The sequence below is a fragment of the Cherax quadricarinatus genome, chromosome 88, assembly GCF_038502225.1.
Source record: "Cherax quadricarinatus isolate ZL_2023a chromosome 88, ASM3850222v1, whole genome shotgun sequence".
Classification (NCBI taxonomy): Eukaryota; Metazoa; Arthropoda; class Malacostraca; order Decapoda; family Parastacidae; genus Cherax; species Cherax quadricarinatus.
In genome coordinates this window covers 14,161,198-14,180,578 of record NC_091379.1, presented here as the reverse complement: position 1 = coordinate 14,180,578, position 19,381 = coordinate 14,161,198, and the positions used below count along the sequence as shown (strand labels likewise).

At 40.8% G+C, this 19,381-nt stretch overlaps 1 long non-coding RNA gene across 1 annotated transcript; it reads right to left on the bottom strand.

Annotated features, from left to right (window-relative positions):
* Positions 1–947: 947 nt before the first annotated feature.
* LOC138855299 (uncharacterized) lies at positions 948–10,825 on the bottom strand. Its single transcript, XR_011394517.1, has 2 exons — positions 9,304–10,825; positions 948–8,876 (listed from the first exon to the last, which is right to left on the bottom strand). It is a non-coding gene; the product is annotated as an uncharacterized lncRNA (long non-coding RNA).
* Between the last annotated feature and the right edge of the window lie 8,556 nt (positions 10,826–19,381).

Sequence of the window (19,381 nt, the reverse complement as noted above, 5' to 3'; positions counted from 1 at the left end):
CCAGTAATGAGTCACAAGGATGATGTTGACAGTTACAAGTCCCCAGTAATGAGTCACAAGGATGATGTTGACAGTTACAAGTCCCCAGTAATGAGTCACAAGGATGATGTTGACAGTTACAAGTCCCCAGTAATGAGTCACAAGGATAATGTTGACAGTTACAAGTCTCCAGTAATGAGTCACAAGGATGATGTTGACAGTTACAAGCCCCCAGTAATGAGTCACAAGGATGGTGTTGATAGTTACAAGTCCCAAGTAATGAGTCACAAGGATGATGTTGACAGTTACAAGTCTCCAGTAATGAGTCACAAGGATGATGTTGACAGTTACAAGTCCCCAGTAATGAGTCACAAGGATGATGTTGACAGTTACAAGTCCCCAGTAATGAGTCACAAGGATAATGTTGACAGTTACAAGTCTCCAGTAATGAGTCACAAGGATGATGTTGACAGTTACAAGCCCCCAGTAATGAGTCACAAGGATGATGTTGACAGTTACAAGCCCCCAGTAATGAGTCACAAGGATGGTGTTGATAGTTACAAGTCCCAAGTAATGAGTCACAAGGATGATGTTGACAGTTACAAGTCCCCAGTAATGAGTCACAAGGATGATGTTGACAGTTACAAGTCCCCAGTTATGAGTCACAAGGATGATGTTGACAGTTACAAGTCCCCAGTAATGCTACGGATAACTACTCGTTTACAAGTAGTTACCTGTTATTATTCCTCACAATTTCTTAACATAGTAATACCTTGAAAATTTGTTATATAATTACATTTACAAGTTATCTTTAAGACAGTTTATGGCTTCAGCCAACCAATTATTTTCCAATAATTATATTTTTAAAATTATATATCTCACTACTATATATTATTTAAATTATACAACAATGAAAGTGTTAATTATAAATATCAAAAATGATATATGAAGGTTGAAAAAAAAATTAATTTTGAAATTGATATTATATTTAGAACTCCAGGATACAATAACAATACTTAAATAAAATTTACTAAGATAATTGAATATATAACACACATGTATATGAGGTCAGATGTTGGAGCTTTTGGTCATCTGACTGATGCCTTGTGCTGGCTTACCGTTTCACCCCTTTAAAAATTAAAGAGAAATCAAAAGCTTTCTTAGTTGGTGAGTAGAAACTAACAAGTGAGACAATAACATTCATTTGATTGTGAAATGGAAGTCTGTCAAATGTTTTACTCTGCCGAAGACAGATTTTTACTGTCTCATGCACATGTAAGATAAGAGACAGCCCTTGCAAATTTATATATACACTCAGTATATGATTCCTGTTATTTGTTCTATACCCTGGCAGGAATAATGGTCTTAAGAACAACGTAAGTTCTATACCCTGGCAGGAATAATGGTCTTAAGAACAACGTAAGTTCTATACCCTGGCAGGAATAATGGTCTTAAGAACAACGTAAGTTCTATACCCTGGCAGGAATAATGGTCTTAAGAACAACGTAAGTTCTATACCCTGGCAGGAATAATGGTCTTAAGAACCACGTAAGTTCTATACCCTGGCAGGAATAATGGTCTTAAGAACCACGTAAGTTCTATACCCTGGCAGGAATAATGGTCTTAAGAACCACGTAAGTTCTATACCCTGGCAGGAATAATGGTCTTAAGAACCACGTAAGTTCTATACCCTGGCAGGAATAATGGTCTTAAGAACAACGTAAGTTCTATACCCTGGCAGGAATAATGGTCTTAAGAACAACATAAGTTCTATACCCTGGCAGGAATAATGGTCTTAAGAACAACATAAGTTCTATACCCTGGCAGGAATAATGGTCTTAAGAACAACGTAAGTTCTATACCCTGGCAGGAATAATGGTCTTAAGAACAACGTAAGTTCTATACCCTGGCAGGAATAATGGTCTTAAGAACCACGTAAGTTCTATACCCTGGCAGGAATAATGGTCTTAAGAACCACGTAAGTTCTATACCCTGGCAGGAATAATGGTCTTAAGAACCACGTAAGTTCTATACCCTGGCAGGAATAATGGTCTTAAGAACAACGTAAGTTCTAGACCTGGCAGGAGTAATGGTCTTAAGAACCACGTAAGTTCTATACCCTGGCAGGAATAATGGTCTTAAGAACCACGTAAGTTCTATACCCTGGCAGGAATAATGGTCTTAAGAACCACGTAAGTTCTATACCCTGGCAGGAATAATGGTCTTAAGAACCACGTAAGTTCTATACCCTGGCAGGAATAATGGTCTTAAGAACCACGTAAGTTCTATACCCTGGCAGGAATAATGGTCTTAAGAACCACGTAAGTTCTAGACCTGGCAGGAATAATGGTCTTAAGAACCACGTAAGTTCTATACCCTGGCAGGAATAATGGTCTTAAGAACCACGTAAGTTCTATACCCTGGCAGGAATAATGGTCTTAAGAACCACGTAAGTTCTATACCCTGGCAGGAATAATGGTCTTAAGAACCACGTAAGTTCTATACCCTGGCAGGAATAATGGTCTTAAGAACCACGTAAGTTCTATACCCTGGCAGGAATAATGGTCTTAAGAACCACGTAAGTTCTAGACCTGGCAGGAATAATTGTCTTAAGAACCACGAAGGTTCTATACCCTGGCAGGAATAATGGTCTTAAGAACCACGTAAGTTCTATACCCTGGCAGGAATAATGGTCTTAAGAACCACGTAAGTTCTATACCCTGGCAGGAATAATGGTCTTAAGAACCACGTAAGTTCTATACCCTGGCAGGAATAATGGTCTTAAGAACCACGTAAGTTCTATACCCTGGCAGGAATAATGGTCTTAAGAACCACGTAAGTTCTAGACCTGGCAGGAATAATGGTCTTAAGAACCACGTAAGTTCTATACCCTGGCAGGAATAATGGTCTTAAGAACCACGTAAGTTCTATACCCTGGCAGGAATAATGGTCTTAAGAACCACGTAAGTTCTATACCCTGGCAGGAATAATGGTCTTAAGAACCACGTAAGTTCTATACCCTGGCAGGAATAATGGTCTTAAGAACCATGTAAGTTCTATACCCTGGCAGGAATAATGGTCTTAAGAACCACGTAAGTTCTATACCCTGGCAGGAATAATGGTCTTAAGAACCACGTAAGTTCTATACCCTGGCAGGAATAATGGTCTTAAGAACCACGTAAGTTCTATACCCTGGCAGGAATAATGGTCTTAAGAACCACGTAAGTTCTATACCCTGGCAGGAATAATGGTCTTAAGAACCACGTAAGTTCTATACCCTGGCAGGAATAATGGTCTTAAGAACCATGTAAGTTCTATACCCTGGCAGGAATAATGGTCTTAAGAACCACGTAAGTTCTATACTCTGGCAGGAATAATGGTCTTAAGAACCACGTAAGTTCTATACCCTGGCAGGAATAATGGTCTTAAGAACCATGTAAGTTCTATACCCTGGCAGGAATAATGGTCTTAAGAACCACGTAAGTTCTATACCCTGACAGGAATAATGGTCTTAAGAACAACGTAAGTTCTATACCCTGGCAGGAATAATGGTCTTAAGAACAACATAAGTTCTATACCCTGGCAGGAATAATGGTCTTAAGAACAACGTAAGTTCTATACCCTGGCAGGAATAATGGTCTAAAGAACCACGTAAGTTCTATACCCTGGCAGGAATAATGGTCTTAAAGAACGACGTAAGTTCTATACCCTGGCAGGAATAATGGTCTTAAGAACCACGTAAGTTCTATACCCTGGCAGGAATAATGGTCTTAAGAACAACGTAAGTTCTATACCCTGGCAGGAATAATGGTCTTAAGAACAACGTAAGTTCTATACCCTGGCAGGAATAATGGTCTTAAGAAAAACGTAAGTTCTATACCCTGGCAGGAATAATGGTCTTAAGAACCATGTAAGTTCTATACCCTGGCAGGAATAATGGTCTTAAGAACAATGTAAGTTCTATACCCTGGCAGGAATAATGGTCTTAAGAACAACATAAGTTCTATACCCTGGCAGGAATAATGGTCTTAAGAACCATGTAAGTTCTATACCCTGGCAGGAATAATGGTCTTAAGAACAACGTAAGTTCTATACCTGGCAGGAATAATGGTCTTAAGAACCACGTAAGTTCTATACCCTGGCAGGAATAATGGTCTTAAGAACAACGTAAGTTCTATACCCTGGCACGAATAATGGTCTTAAGAACAACATAAGTTCTATACACTGGCAGGAATAATGGTCTTAAGAACAACGTAAGTTCTATACCTGGCAGGAATAATGGTCTTAAGAACCACGTAAGTTCTATACTCTGGCAGGAATAATGGTCTTAAGAACCATGTAAGTTCTATACTCTCTCAGGAATAATGGTCTTAAGAACCACGTAAGTTCTATACCCTGGCAGGAATAATGGTCTTAAGAACCACGTAAGTTCTATACCCTGGCAGGAATAATGGTCTTAAGAACCACGTAAGTTCTATACCCTGGCAGGAATAATGGTCTTAAGAACCACGTAAGTTCTATACCCTGGCAGGAATAATGGTCTTAAGAACCACATAAGTTCTATACCCTGGCAGGAATAATGGTCTTAAGAACAACGTAAGTTCTATACCCTGGCAGGAATAATGGTCTTAAGAACAACGTAAGTTCTATACCCTGGCAGGAATAATGGTCTTAAGAACAACGTAAGTTCTATACCCTGGCAGGAATAATGGTCTTAAAATCAACGTAAGTTCTATACCCTGGCAGGAATAATGGTCTTAAGAACCACGTAAGTTCTATACCCTGGCAGGAATAATGGTCTTAAGAACCACGTAAGTTCTATACCCTGGCAGGAATAATGGTCTTAAGAACCATGTAAGTTCTATACCCTGGCAGGAATAATGGTCTTAAGAACAACGTAAGTTCTATACCTGGCAGGAATAATGGTCTTAAGAACCACGTAAGTTCTATACCCTGGCAGGAATAATGGTCTTAAGAACAACGTAAGTTCTATACCCTGGCAGGAATAATGGTCTTAAGAACCACGTAAGTTCTATACCCTGGCAGGAATAATGGTCTTAAGAACAACGTAAGTTCTATACCTGGCAGGAATAATGGTCTTAAGAACCACGTAAGTTCTATACTCTGGCAGGAATAATGGTCTTAAGAACCACGTAAGTTCTATACCCTGGCAGGAATAATGGTCTTAAGGACAACGTAAGTTCTATACCTGGCAGGAATAATGGTCTTAAGAACCATGTAAGTTCTATACTCTCTCAGGAATAATGGTCTTAAGAACAACGTAAGTTCTATACCCTGGCAGGAATAATGGTCTTAAGAACCACGTAAGTTCTATACCCTGGCAGGAATAATGGTCTTAAGAACAACGTAAGTTCTATACCCTGGCAGGAATAATGGTCTTAAGAACCACGTAAGTTCTATACATTGGCAGGAATAATGGTCTTAAGAACAACGTAAGTTCTATACCTGGCAGGAATAATGGTCTTAAGAACCACGTAAGTTCTATACTCTGGCAGGAATAATGGTCTTAAGAACCACGTAAGTTCTATACCCTGGCAGGAATAATGGTCTTAAGGACAACGTAAGTTCTATACCTGGCAGGAATAATGGTCTTAAGAACCATGTAAGTTCTATACTCTCTCAGGAATAATGGTCTTAAGAACAACGTAAGTTCTATACCCTGGCAGGAATAATGGTCTTAAGAACCACGTAAGTTCTATACCCTGGCAGGAATAATGGTCTTAAGAACCACGTAAGTTCTATACCCTGGCAGGAATAATGGTCTTAAGAACCACGTAAGTTCTATACCCTGGCAGGAATAATGGTCTTAAGAACCACATAAGTTCTATACCCTGGCAGGAATAATGGTCTTAAGAACAACGTAAGTTCTATACCCTGGCAGGAATAATGGTCTTAAGAACAACGTAAGTTCTATACCCTGGCAGGAATAATGGTCTTAAGAACAACGTAAGTTCTATACCCTGGCAGGAATAATGGTCTTAAAATCAACGTAAGTTCTATACCCTGGCAGGAATAATGGTCTTAAGAACCACGTAAGTTCTATACCCTGGCAGGAATAATGGTCTTAAGAACCACGTAAGTTCTATACCCTGGCAGGAATAATGGTCTTAAGAACCATGTAAGTTCTATACCCTGGCAGGAATAATGGTCTTAAGAACAACGTAAGTTCTATACCTGGCAGGAATAATGGTCTTAAGAACCACGTAAGTTCTATACCCTGGCAGGAATAATGGTCTTAAGAACAACGTAAGTTCTAAACCCTGGCAGGAATAATGGTCTTAAGAACCACGTAAGTTCTATACCCTGGCAGGAATAATGGTCTTAAGAACAACATAAGTTCTATACCTGGCAGGAATAATGGTCTTAAGAACCACGTAAGTTCTATACTCTGGCAGGAATAATGGTCTTAAGAACCACGTAAGTTCTATACCCTGGCAGGAATAATGGTCTTAAGGACAACGTAAGTTCTATACCTGGCAGGAATAATGGTCTTAAGAACCATGTAAGTTCTATACTCTCTCAGGAATAATGGTCTTAAGAACAACGTAAGTTCTATACCCTGGCAGGAATAATGGTCTTAAGAACCACGTAAGTTCTATACCCTGGCAGGAATAATGGTCTTAAGAACAACGTAAGTTCTATACCCTGGCAGGAATAATGGTCTTAAGAACCACGTAAGTTCTATACCCTGGCAGGAATAATGGTCTTAAGAACAACGTAAGTTCTATACCTGGCAGGAATAATGGTCTTAAGAACCACGTAAGTTCTATACTCTGGCAGGAATAATGGTCTTAAGAACCACGTAAGTTCTATACCCTGGCAGGAATAATGGTCTTAAGGACAACGTAAGTTCTATACCTGGCAGGAATAATGGTCTTAAGAACCATGTAAGTTCTATACTCTCTCAGGAATAATGGTCTTAAGAACAACGTAAGTTCTATACCCTGGCAGGAATAATGGTCTTAAGAACCACGTAAGTTCTATACTCTGGCAGGAATAATGGTCTTAAGAACAACGTAAGTTTTATACCCTGGCAGGAATAATGGTCTTAAGAACCACGTAAGTTCTATACCTGGCAGGAATAATGGTCTTAAGAACCACGTAAGTTCTATACCCTGGCAGGAATAAAGGTCTTAAGAACAACGTAAGTTCTATACCTGGCTGGAATAATGGTTTTAAGAACCACGTAAGTTCTATACCCTGGTAGGAATAATGGTCTTAAGAACCACATAAGTTCTATACCCTGGCAGGAATAATGGTCTTAAGAACAACGTAAGTTCTATACCCTGGCAGGAATAATGGTCTTAAGAACAACGTAAGTTCTATACCCTGGCAGGAATAATGGTCTTAAGAACAACGTAAGTTCTATACCCTGCCAGGAATAATGGTCTTAAAAACAACGTAAGTTCTATACCCTGGCAGGAATAATGGTCTTAAGAACCACGTAAGTTCTATACCCTGGCAGGAATAATGGTCTTAAGAACCACATAAGTTCTATACCCTGGCAGGAATAATGGTTTTAAGAACCACGTAAGTTCTATACCCTGGCAGGAATAATGGTCTTAAGAACCACGTAAGTTCTATACCCTGGCAGGAATAATGGTCTTAAGAACAACGTAAGTTCTATACCCTGGCAGTAATAATGGTCTTAAGAACCACGTAAGTTCTATACCCTGGCAGGAATAATGGTCTTAAGAACAACGTAAGTTCTATACCCTGGCAGGAATAATGGTCTTAAAAACAACGTAAGTTCTATACCCTGGCAGGAATAATGGTCTTAAGAACCACGTAAGTTCTATACCCTGGCAGGAATAATGGTCTTAAGAACCACGTAAGTTCTATACCCTGGCAGGAATAATGGTCTTAAGAACAATGTAAGTTCTATACCCTGGCAGGAATAATGGTCTTAAGAACCACGTAAGTTCTATACCCTGGCAGGAATAATGGTCTTAAGAACAACGTAAGTTCTATACCCTGGCAGGAATAATGGTCTTAAGAACAACGTAAGTTCTATACCCTGGCAGGAATAATGGTCTTAAGAACAACGTAAGTTCTATACCCTGGCAGGAATAATGGTCTTAAGAACAATGTAAGTTCTATACCCTGGCAGGAATAATGGTCTTAAGAACCACGTAAGTTCCATACCCTGGCAGGAATAATGGTCTTAAGAACCATGTAAGTTCTATACCCTGGCAGGAATAATGGTCTTAAGAACAACGTAAGTTCTATACCCTGGAAGGAATAATGGTCTTAAGAACAACGTAAGTTCTATACCCTGGCAGGAATAATGGTCTTAAGAACAACGTAAGTTCTATACCCTGGCAGGAATAATTGTCTTAAGAACAACGTAAGTTCTATACCCTGGCAGGAATAATGGTCTTAAGAACCACGTAAGTTCTATACCCTGGCAGGAATAATGGTCTTAAGAACAACATAAGTTCTATACCCTGGCAGGAATAATGGTCTTAAGAACAACGTAAGTTCTATACTCTGGCAGGAATAATGGTCTTAAGAACAACGTAAGTTCTATACCCTGGCAGGAATAATGGTCTTAAGAACAACGTAAGTTCTATACCCTGGCAGGAATAATGGTCTTAAGAACAACGTAAGTTCTATACCCTGGCAGGAATAATGGTCTTAAGAACAACGTAAGTTCTATACCCTGGCAGGAATAATGGTCTTAAAAACAACGTAAGTTCTATACCCTGGCAGGAATAATGGTCTTAAGAACCACGTAAGTTCTATACCCTGGCAGGAATAATGGTCTTAAGAACCACGTAAGTTCTATACCCTGGCAGGAATAATGGTCTTAAGAACCATGTAAGTTCTATACCCTGGCAGGAATAATGGTCTTAAGAACAACGTAAGTTCTATACCTGGCAGGAATAATGGTCTTAAGAACCACGTAAGTTCTATACCCTGGCAGGAATAATGGTCTTAAGAACAACGTAAGTTCTATACCCTGGCAGGAATAATGGTCTTAAGAACCACGTAAGTTCTATACCCTGGCAGGAATAATGGTCTTAAGAACAACGTAAGTTCTATACCTGGCAGGAATAATGGTCTTAAGAACCACGTAAGTTCTATACTCTGGCAGGAATAATGGTCTTAAGAACCACGTAAGTTCTATACCCTGGCAGGAATAATGGTCTTAAGGATAACGTAAGTTCTATACCTGGCAGGAATAATGCTCTTAAGAACCATGTAAGTTCTATACTCTCTCAGGAATAATGGTCTTAAGAACAACGTAAGTTCTATACCCTGGCAGGAATAATGGTCTTAAGAACCACGTAAGTTCTATACTCTGGCAGGAATAATGGTCTTAAGAACAACGTAAGTTTTATACCCTGGCAGGAATAATGGTCTTAAGAACCACGTAAGTTCTATACCTGGCAGGAATAATGGTCTTAAGAACCACGTAAGTTCTATACCCTGGCAGGAATAATGGTCTTAAGAACAACGTAAGTTCTATACCTGGCTGGAATAATGGTCTTAAGAACCACGTAAGTTCTATACCCTGGCAGGAATAATGGTCTTAAGAACCACGTAAGTTCTATACCCTGGCAGGAATAATGGTCTTAAGAACCACGTAAGTTCTATACCCTGGCAAGAATAATGGTCTTAAGAACCACATAAGTTCTATACCCTGGCAGGAATAATGGTCTTAAGAACAACGTAAGTTCTATACCCTGGCAGGAATAATGGTCTTAAGAACAACGTAAGTTCTATACCCTGGCAGGAATAATGGTCTTAAGAACCACGTAAGTTCTATACCCTGGCAGGAATAATGGTCTTAAGAACCACATAAGTTCTATACCCTGGCAGGAATAATGGTCTTAAGAACCACGTAAGTTCTATACCCTGGCAGGAATAATGGTCTTAAGAACCACGTAAGTTCTATACCCTGGCAGGAATAATGGTCTTAAGAACAACGTAAGTTCTATACCCTGGCAGTAATAATGGTCTTAAGAACCACGTAAGTTCTATACCCTGGCAGGAATAATGGTCTTAAGAACAACGTAAGTTCTATACCCTGGCAGGAATAATGGTCTTAAAAACAATGTAAGTTCTATACCCTGGCAGGAATAATGGTCTTAAGAACCACGTAAGTTCTATACCCTGGCAGGAATAATGGTCTTAAGAACAACGTAAGTTCTATACTCTGGCAGGAATAATGGTCTTAAGAACAACGTAAGTTCTATACCCTGGCAGGAATAATGGTCTTAAGAACCTGGAGTTTACCTGGAGAGAGTTCCGGGGGTCAACGCCCCCGCTGCCCGGTCTGAGACCAGGCCTCCTGGTGGATCAGAGCCTGATCAACCAGGCTGTTGCTGCTGGCTGCACGCAAACCAACATACGAGCCACAGCCCGGCTGATCCGGAACTGACTTTAGGTGCTTGTCCAGTGCCAGCTTGAAGACTGCCAGGGGTCTGTTGGTAATCCCCCTTATGTGTGCTGGGAGGCAGTTGAACAGTCTCGGGCCCCTGACACTTATTGTATGGTCTCTTAACGTGCTAGTGACACCCCTGCTTTTCATTGGGGGGATGGTGCATCGTCTGCCAAGTCTTTTGCTTTCGTACTGAGTGATTTTCGTGTGCAAGTTCGGTACTAGTCCCTCTAGGATTTTCCAGGTGTATATAATCATGTATCTCTCCCTCCTGCGTTCCAGGGAATACAGGTTTAGGAACCTCAAGCGCTCCCAATAATTGAGGTGTTTTATCTCCGTTATGCGCGCCGTGAAAGTTCTCTGTACATTTTCTAGGTCGGCAATTTCACCTGCCTTGAAAGGTGCTGTTAGTGTGCAGCAATATTCCAGCCTAGATAGAACAAGTGACCTGAAGAGTGTCATCATGGGCTTGGCCTCCCTAGTTTTGAAGGTTCTCATTATCCATCCTGTCATTTTTCTAGCAGATGCGATTGATACAATGTTATGGTCCTTGAAGGTGAGATCCTCCGACATGATCACTCCCAGGTCTTTGACGTTGGTGTTTCGCTCTATTTTGTGGCCAGAATTTGTTTTGTACTCTGATGAAGATTTAATTTCCTCATGTTTACCATATCTGAGTAATTGAAATTTCTCATCGTTGAACTTCATATTGTTTTCTGCAGCCCACTGAAAGATTTGGTTGATGTCTGCCTGGAGCTTTGCAGTGTCTGCAATGGAAGACACTGTCATGCAGATTCAGGTGTCATCTGCAAAGGAAGACACGGTGCTGTGGCTGACATCCTTGTCTATGTCGGATATAAGGATGAGGAACAAGATGGGAGCGAGTACTGTGCCTTGTGGAACAGAGCTTTTCACGTAGCTGCCTCGGACTTTACTCTGTTGACGACTACTCTCTGTGTTCTGTTAGTGAGGAAATTATAGATCCATCGACCGACTTTTCCTGTTATTCCTTTAGCACGCATTTTGTGCGCTATTACGCCATGGTCACACTTGTCGAAGGCTTTTGCAAAGTCTGTATATATTACATCTGCATTCTTTTTGTCTTCTAGTGCATTTAGGACCTTGTCGTAGTGGTCCAATAGTTGAGACAGACAGGAGCGACCTGTTCTAAACCCATGTTGCCCTGGGTTGTGTAACTGATGGGTTTCTAGATGCGTGGTGATCTTGCTTCTTAGGACCCTTTCAAAGATTTTTATGATATGGGATGTTAGTGCTATTGGTCTGTAGTTCTTTGCTGTTGCTTTACTGCCCCCTTTGTGGAGTGGGGCTATGTCTGTTGTTTTTAGTAATTGTGGGACGACCCCCGTGTCCATGCTCCCTCTCCATAGGATGGAAAAGGCTCGTGATAGGGGCTTCTTGCAGGTCTTGATGAACACAGAGTTCCATGAGTCTGGCCCTGGGGCAGAGTGCATGGGCATGTCATTTATCGCCTGTTCGAAGTCATTTGGCGTCAGGATAACATCGGATAGGCTTGTGTTAATCAAATTTTGTGGCTCTCTCATAAAAAATTCATTTTGATCTTCGACTCTCAGTCTGGTTAGCGGCTTGCTAAAAACTGAGTCATATTGGGACTTGAGTAGCTCACTCATTTCCTTGCTGTCATCTGTGTAGGACCCATCTTGTTTAAGTAGGGGCCCAATACTGGACGTTGTTCTCGATTTTGATTTGGCATAGGAGAAGAAATACTTTGGGTTTCTTTCGATTTCATTTATGGCTTTTAGTTCTTCCCGCGATTCCTGACTCCTAAAGGATTCTTTTAGCTTAAGTTCGATGCTTGCTATTTCTCTGACCAGTGTCTCCCTACGCATTTCAGATATATTGACCTCTTTTAGCCGCTCTGTTATTCTTTTCCGTCGCCTGTAAAGGGAGCGCCTGTCTCTTTCTGTTTTACACCTACTCCTCCTTTTTCTTAGAGGAATAAGCCTTGTGCATACATCGAGTGCCACCGAGTTAATCTGCTCTAGGCATAAGTTGGGGTCTGTGTTGCTTAGTATATCTTCCCAGCTTATATCGGTTAGGACTTGGTTTACTTGGTCCCACTTTATGTTTTTGTTATTGAAGTTGAATTTGGTGAATGCTCCCTCGTGACTAATCTCATTATGTCGGTCTGGGGCTCCGCGCATACATGACTGAACCTCAATTATGTTGTGATCTGAGTATATTGTTTTTGATATGGTGATATTTCTTATCAGATCATCATTGTTAGTGAAGATGAGGTCTAGTGTATTCTCCAGTCTAGTAGGCTCTATTATTTGCTGGTTTAAATTGAATTTTGTGCAGAGATTTAAAAGCTCGCGTGAGTGTGAGTTTTCATCAGAGCTGCCTCCTGGTGTTATTACTGCAACAATATTATTTGCTATATTCCTCCATTTTAGGTGCCTTAAGTTGAAATCCCCCAGGAGCAAGATGTTGGGTGCAGGAGCTGGAAGGTTTTCCAGACAGTGGTCAATTTTTAACAGCTGTTCCTGGAATTGCTGGGATGTTGCATCCGGAGGCTTGTAGACTATCACAATGACTAGGTTTTGGTTCTCGACCTTTACTGCTAAAACTTCCACTACATCATTTGAGGCATTTAGCAGTTCTGTGCAAACAAGTGACTCTGCAATGTACAGGCCAACCCCCCCCTTTTGCCTGTTCACTCTGTCACATCTGTATAGGTTGTAACCTGGGATCCATATTTCGTTGTCCAAGTGATCCTTTATGTGGGTCTCAGTGAAAGCCGCGAACATTGCCTTTGCCTCTGTAAGCAGTCCACGGATGAAAGGTATTTTGTTGTTTGTTGCTGGCTTTAGACCCTGTATATTTGCAAAGAAGAATGTTATCGGACTGGTGGTATTGTTGGTACTGGGGGGGGGGGGATTTTTTTTCCGGCATTAGTATCTGTATCTGTTGGTTTGGAGTGGAGGCCATCGACTGTGGTTCCACTCCAGGAATGACTGGATTTGGTGTACGATTTCTGCCATTTCCTGCCAGTTTTTTTTCCTTCCTGGCACTAAAAAACCTCTCCCTCTTGAGTGGCTGTGGCTACCCAGGTTTTCCCATGGCCTGGATGTTTTGTATCTTTTTGTCCCCTTTAGATGGTATGCCTGGCAATTTAAGTTATAGCACAGTCTTTCCTGTACTGAAGAGGTACATAGTTCAGGGTGAAAAAGCTTACAGGAAGGGAGTTTGCATTTTCCTGTTGTCATATGGGCATGGCATTTCCTAGGGTGGTCATAGTTGCACGTCCCATCTGTTTTTCCAGATTTCCCATGCCAGCAGATACCGAGTGCATAGTATGTGCACAGGCTTGGTTTCCGTTTGCCTTGGGTTTCTGTGACTGTATTCCCTGTTGGTGCATGTTTCCCTGTCTTACTTCTATCCTCCCTAGCACCAACAATGGAGCTCCCACCATTTGTTTTTGGTAATATATCCTCACTATTGCTAGTGGAGTCCTCTTGTTTGCTATTTCCTGCGGTATTTCTAGTTTGCAATATTGGTTTTATCTTATCTTTGACTACACTTGTTTCCCTACTATGGCTCCTGTCCCCTATGGGGTCATTTATATGTATTCCTTCCTGCGTATAATTCCCGATTACCTGGACAAAAACTCCAGCTTCACCATTACTGTCTCCCAGGACAGCATCTCCAGCTTCACCATTACTGTCTCCCAGGACAGCATCTCCAGCTTCACCATTACTGTCTCCCAGGACAGCACCTCCAGCTTCACCATTACTGTCTCCCAGGACAGCACCTCCAGCTTCCCCATTTCTGTCTCCCAGGACAGCACTATCAGCCCCCCATTTACTGACTACCAGGACATCATCTCCAGCCTTACAGTTTCTGACTACGTGGCCAGTATCAAGGGCAGTACCATTCAGCCCGGACTTTTTTTGTTCCCATCTGTTGTAGAAAGCTTCCAGGTTTTCTATGAAAGCAGCTTTGATGTTGACCTCTTTTAATACCCTTGTGATTTTAGTCCACAGATTTATCTCATTTGGGCATACCCAAAAACACTTCCCTGTTTTAATACTGCTTGTAGCTAGTTCTTGGATATCTGCACAGGGGGCGTGACACCAATTTCCACAGAAATGACAATTTATGCATGTGGAAGCCCGTTTGTTTGACTGACCACAGACTACACACAGCTTCATAATGATTTGAATGGTTGATTTACTGCAATTCTACTAGCAACCTCTTGAATATTCTATTAATAACCTGCTAGGCAGGAACCACGTAAGTTCTATACCCGGGCAGGAATAATGGTCTTAAGAACAACGTAAGTTCTATACCCTGGCAGGAATAATGGTCTTAAGAACCACGTAAGTTCTATACCCTGGCAGGAATAATGGTCTTAAGAACCACATAAGTTCTATACCCTGGCAGGAATAATGGTCTTAAGAACCACGTAAGTTCTATACCCTGGCAGGAATAATGGTCTTAAGAACCACGTAAGTTCTATACCCTGGCAGGAATAATGGTCTTAAGAACAACGTAAGTTCTATACCCTGGCAGTAATAATGGTCTTAAGAACCACGTAAGTTCTATACCCTGGCAGGAATAATGGTCTTAAGAACAACGTAAGTTCTATACCCTGGCAGGAATAATGGTCTTAAAAACAACGTAAGTTCTATACCCTGGCAGGAATAATGGTCTTAAGAACCACGTAAGTTCTATACCCTGGCAGGAATAATGGTCTTAAGAACCACGTAAGTTCTATACCCTGGCAGGAATAATGGTCTTAAGAACAATGTAAGTTCTATACCCTGGCAGGAATAATGGTCTTAAGAACCACGTAAGTTCTATACCCTGGCAGGAATAATGGTCTTAAGAACAACGTAAGTTCTATACCCTGGCAGGAATAATGGTCTTAAGAACAACGTAAGTTCTATACCCCGGCAGGAATAATGGTCTTAAGAACAACGTAAGTTCTATACCCTGGCAGGAATAATGGTCTTAAGAACAATGTAGGTTCTATACCTGGCAGGAATAATGGTCTTAAGAACCACGTAAGTTCTATACTCTGGCAGGAATAATGGTCTTAAGAACCACGTAAGTTCTATACCCTGGCAGGAATAATGGTCTTAAGGATAACGTAAGTTCTATACCTGGCAGGAATAATGGTCTTAAGAACCATGTAAGTTCTATACTCTCTCAGGAATAATGGTCTTAAGAACAACGTAAGTTCTATACCCTGGCAGGAATAATGGTCTTAAGAACCACGTAAGTTCTATACTCTGGCAGGAATAATGGTCTTAAGAACAACGTAAGTTTTATACCCTGGCAGGAATAATGGTCTTAAGAACCACGTAAGTTGTATACCTGGCAGGAATAATGGTCTTAAGAACCACGTAAGTTCTATACCCTGGCAGGAATAATGGTCTTAAGAACAACGTAAGTTCTATACCTGGCTGGAATAATGGTCTTAAGAACCACGTAAGTTCTATACCCTGGCAGGAATAATGGTCTTAAGAACCACGTAAGTTCTATACCCTGGCAGGAATAATGGTCTTAAGAACCACGTAAGTTCTATACCCTGGCAGGAATAATGGTCTTAAGAACCACATAAGTTCTATACCCTGGCAGGAATAATGGTCTTAAGAACAACGTAAGTTCTATACCCTGGCAGGAATAATGGTCTTAAGAACAACGTAAGTTCTATACCCTGGCAGGAATAATGGTCTTAAGAACAACGTAAGTTCTATACCCTGGCAGGAATAATGGTCTTAAAAACAACGTAAGTTCTATACCCTGGCAGGAATAATGGTCTTAAGAACCACGTAAGTTCTATACCCTGGCAGGAATAATGGTCTTAAGAACCACATAAGTTCTATACCCTGGCAGGAATAATGGTCTTAAGAACCACGTAAGTTCTATACCCTGGCAGGAATAATGGTCTTAAGAACCACGTAAGTTCTATACCCTGGCAGGAATAATGGTCTTAAGAACAACGTAAGTTCTATACCCTGGCAGTAATAATGGTCTTAAGAACCACGTAAGTTCTATACCCTGGCAGGAATAATGGTCTTAAGAACAACATAAGTTCTATACCCTGGCAGGAATAATGGTCTTAAAAACAATGTAAGTTCTATACCCAGGCAGGAATAATGGTCTTAAGAACCACGTAAGTTCTATACCCTGGCAGGAATAATGGTCTTAAGAACCACGTAAGTTCTATACCCTGGCAGGAATAATGGTCTTAAGAACAATGTAAGTTCTATACCCTGGCAGGAATAATGGTGTTAAGACCACGTAAGTTCTATACCCTGGCAGGAATAATGGTCTTAAGAACAACGTAAGTTCTATACCCTGGCAGGAATAATGGTCTTAAGAACAACGTAAGTTCTATACCCTGGCAGGAATAATGGTCTTAAGAACAACGTAAGTTCTATACCCTGGCAGGAATAATGGTCTTAAGAACAATGTAAGTTCTATACCCTGGCAGGAATAATGGTCTTAAGAACCACGTAAGTTCTATACCCTGGCAGGAATAATGGTCTTAAGAACCACGTAAGTTCTATACCCTAGCAGGAATAATGGTCTTAAGAACAACATAAGTTCTATACCCTGGCAGGAATAATGGTCTTAAGAACAACGTAAGTTCTATACCCTGGCAGGAATAATGGTCTTAAGAACAACGTAAGTTCTATACCCTGGCAGGAATAATTGTCTTAAGAACAACGTAAGTTCTATACCCTGGCAGGAATAATGGTCTTAAGAACCACGTAAGTTCTATACCCTGGCAGGAATAATGGTCTTAAGAACAACATAAGTTCTATACCCTGGCAGGAATAATGGTCTTAAGAACAACGTAAGTTCTATACTCTGGCAGGAATAATGGTCTTAAGAACAACGTAAGTTCTATACCCTGGCAGGAATAATGGTCTTAAGAACAACGTAAGTTCTATACCCTGGCAGGAATAATGGTCTTAAGAACAACGTAAGTTCTATACTCTGGCAGGAATAATGGTCTTAAGAACAACGTAAGTTCTATACCCTGGCAGGAATAATGGTCTTAAGAACCACGTAAGTTCTATACCCGGGCAGGAATAATGGTCTTAAGAACAACGTAAGTTCTATACCCTGGCAGGAATAATGGTCTTAAGAACCACGTAAGTTCTATACCCTGGCAGGAATAATGGTCTTAAGAACCACGTAAGTTCTATACCCTGGCAGGAATAATGGTCTTAAGAACCACGTAAGTTCTATACCCTGGCAGGAATAATGGTCTTAAGAACAACGTAAGTTCTATACCCTGGCAGGAATAATGGTCTTAAGAACAACGTAAGTTCTATACCCTGGCAGGAATAATGGTCTTAAGAACAACGTAAGTTCTATACCCTGGCAGGAATAATTGTCTTAAGAACAACGTAAGTTCTATACCCTGGCAGGAATAATGGTCTTAAGAACCACGTAAGTTCTATACCCTGGCAGGAATAATGGTCTTAAGAACAACATAAGTTCTATACCCTGGCAGGAATAATGGTCTTAAGAACAACGTAAGTTCTATACTCTGGCAGGAATAATGGTCTTAAGAACAACGTAAGTTCTATACCCTGGCAGGAATAATGGTCTTAAGAACAACGTAAGTTCTATACCCTGGCAGGAATAATGGTCTTAAGAACAACGTAAGTTCTATACTCTGGCAGGAATAATGGTCTTAAGAACAACGTAAGTTCTATACCCTGGCAGGAATAATGGTCTTAAGAACCACGTAAGTTCTATACCCGGGCAGGAATAATGGTCTTAAGAACAACGTAAGTTCTATACCCTGGCAGGAATAATGGTCTTAAGAACCACGTAAGTTCTATACCCTGGCAGGAATAATGGTCTTAAGAACAACGTAAGTTCTATACCCTGGCAGGAATAATGGTCTTAAGAACCACGTAAGTTCTATACCCTGGCAGGAATAATGGTCTTAAGAACAACGTAAGTTCTATACCCTGGCAGGAATAATGGTCTTAAGAACCACGTAAGTTCTATACCCTGGCAGGAATAATGGTCTTAAGAACAACGTAAGTTCTATACCCTGGCAGGAATAATGGTCTTAAGAACAACGTAAGTTCTATACCCTGGCAGGAATAATGGTCTTAAGAACCACGTAAGTTCTATACCCTGGCAGGAATAATGGTCTTAAGAACAACGTAAGTTCTATACCCTGGCAGGAATAATGGTCTTAAGAACCACGTAAGTTCTATACCCTGGCAGGAATAATGGTCTTAAGAACAACGTAAGTTCTATACCCTGGCAGGAATAATGGTCTTAAGAACCACGTAAGTTCTATACCCTGGCAGGAATAATGGTCTTAAGAACAACGTAAGTTCTATACCCTGGCAGGAATAATGGTCTTAAGAACAACGTAAGTTCTATACCCTGGCAGGAATAATGGTCTTAAGAACCACGTAAGTTCTATACCCTGGCAGGAATAATGGTCTTAAGAACCACGTAAGTTCTATACCCTGGCAGGAATAATGGTCTTAAGAACCACGTAAGTTCTATACCCTGGCAGGAATAATGGTCTTAAGAACAACGTAAGTTCTATACCCTGGCAGGAATAATGGTCTTAAGAACCACGTAAGTTCTATACCCTGGCAGGAATAATGGTCTTAAGAACCACGTAAGTTCTATACCCTGGCAGGAATAATGGTCTTAAGAACAACGTAAGTTCTATACCCTGGCAGGAATAATGGTCTTAAGAACCACGTAAGTTCTATACCCTGGCAGGAATAATGGTCTTAAGAACCACGTAAGTTCTATACCCTGGCAGGAATAATGGTCTTAAGAACAACGTAAGTTCTATACCCTGGCAGGAATAATGGTCTTAAGAACCACGTAAGTTCTATACCCTGGCAGGAATAATGGTCTTAAGAACAACGTAAGTTCTATACCCTGGCAGGAATAATGGTCTTAAGAACAACGTAAGTTCTATACCCTGGCAGGAATAATGGTCTTAAG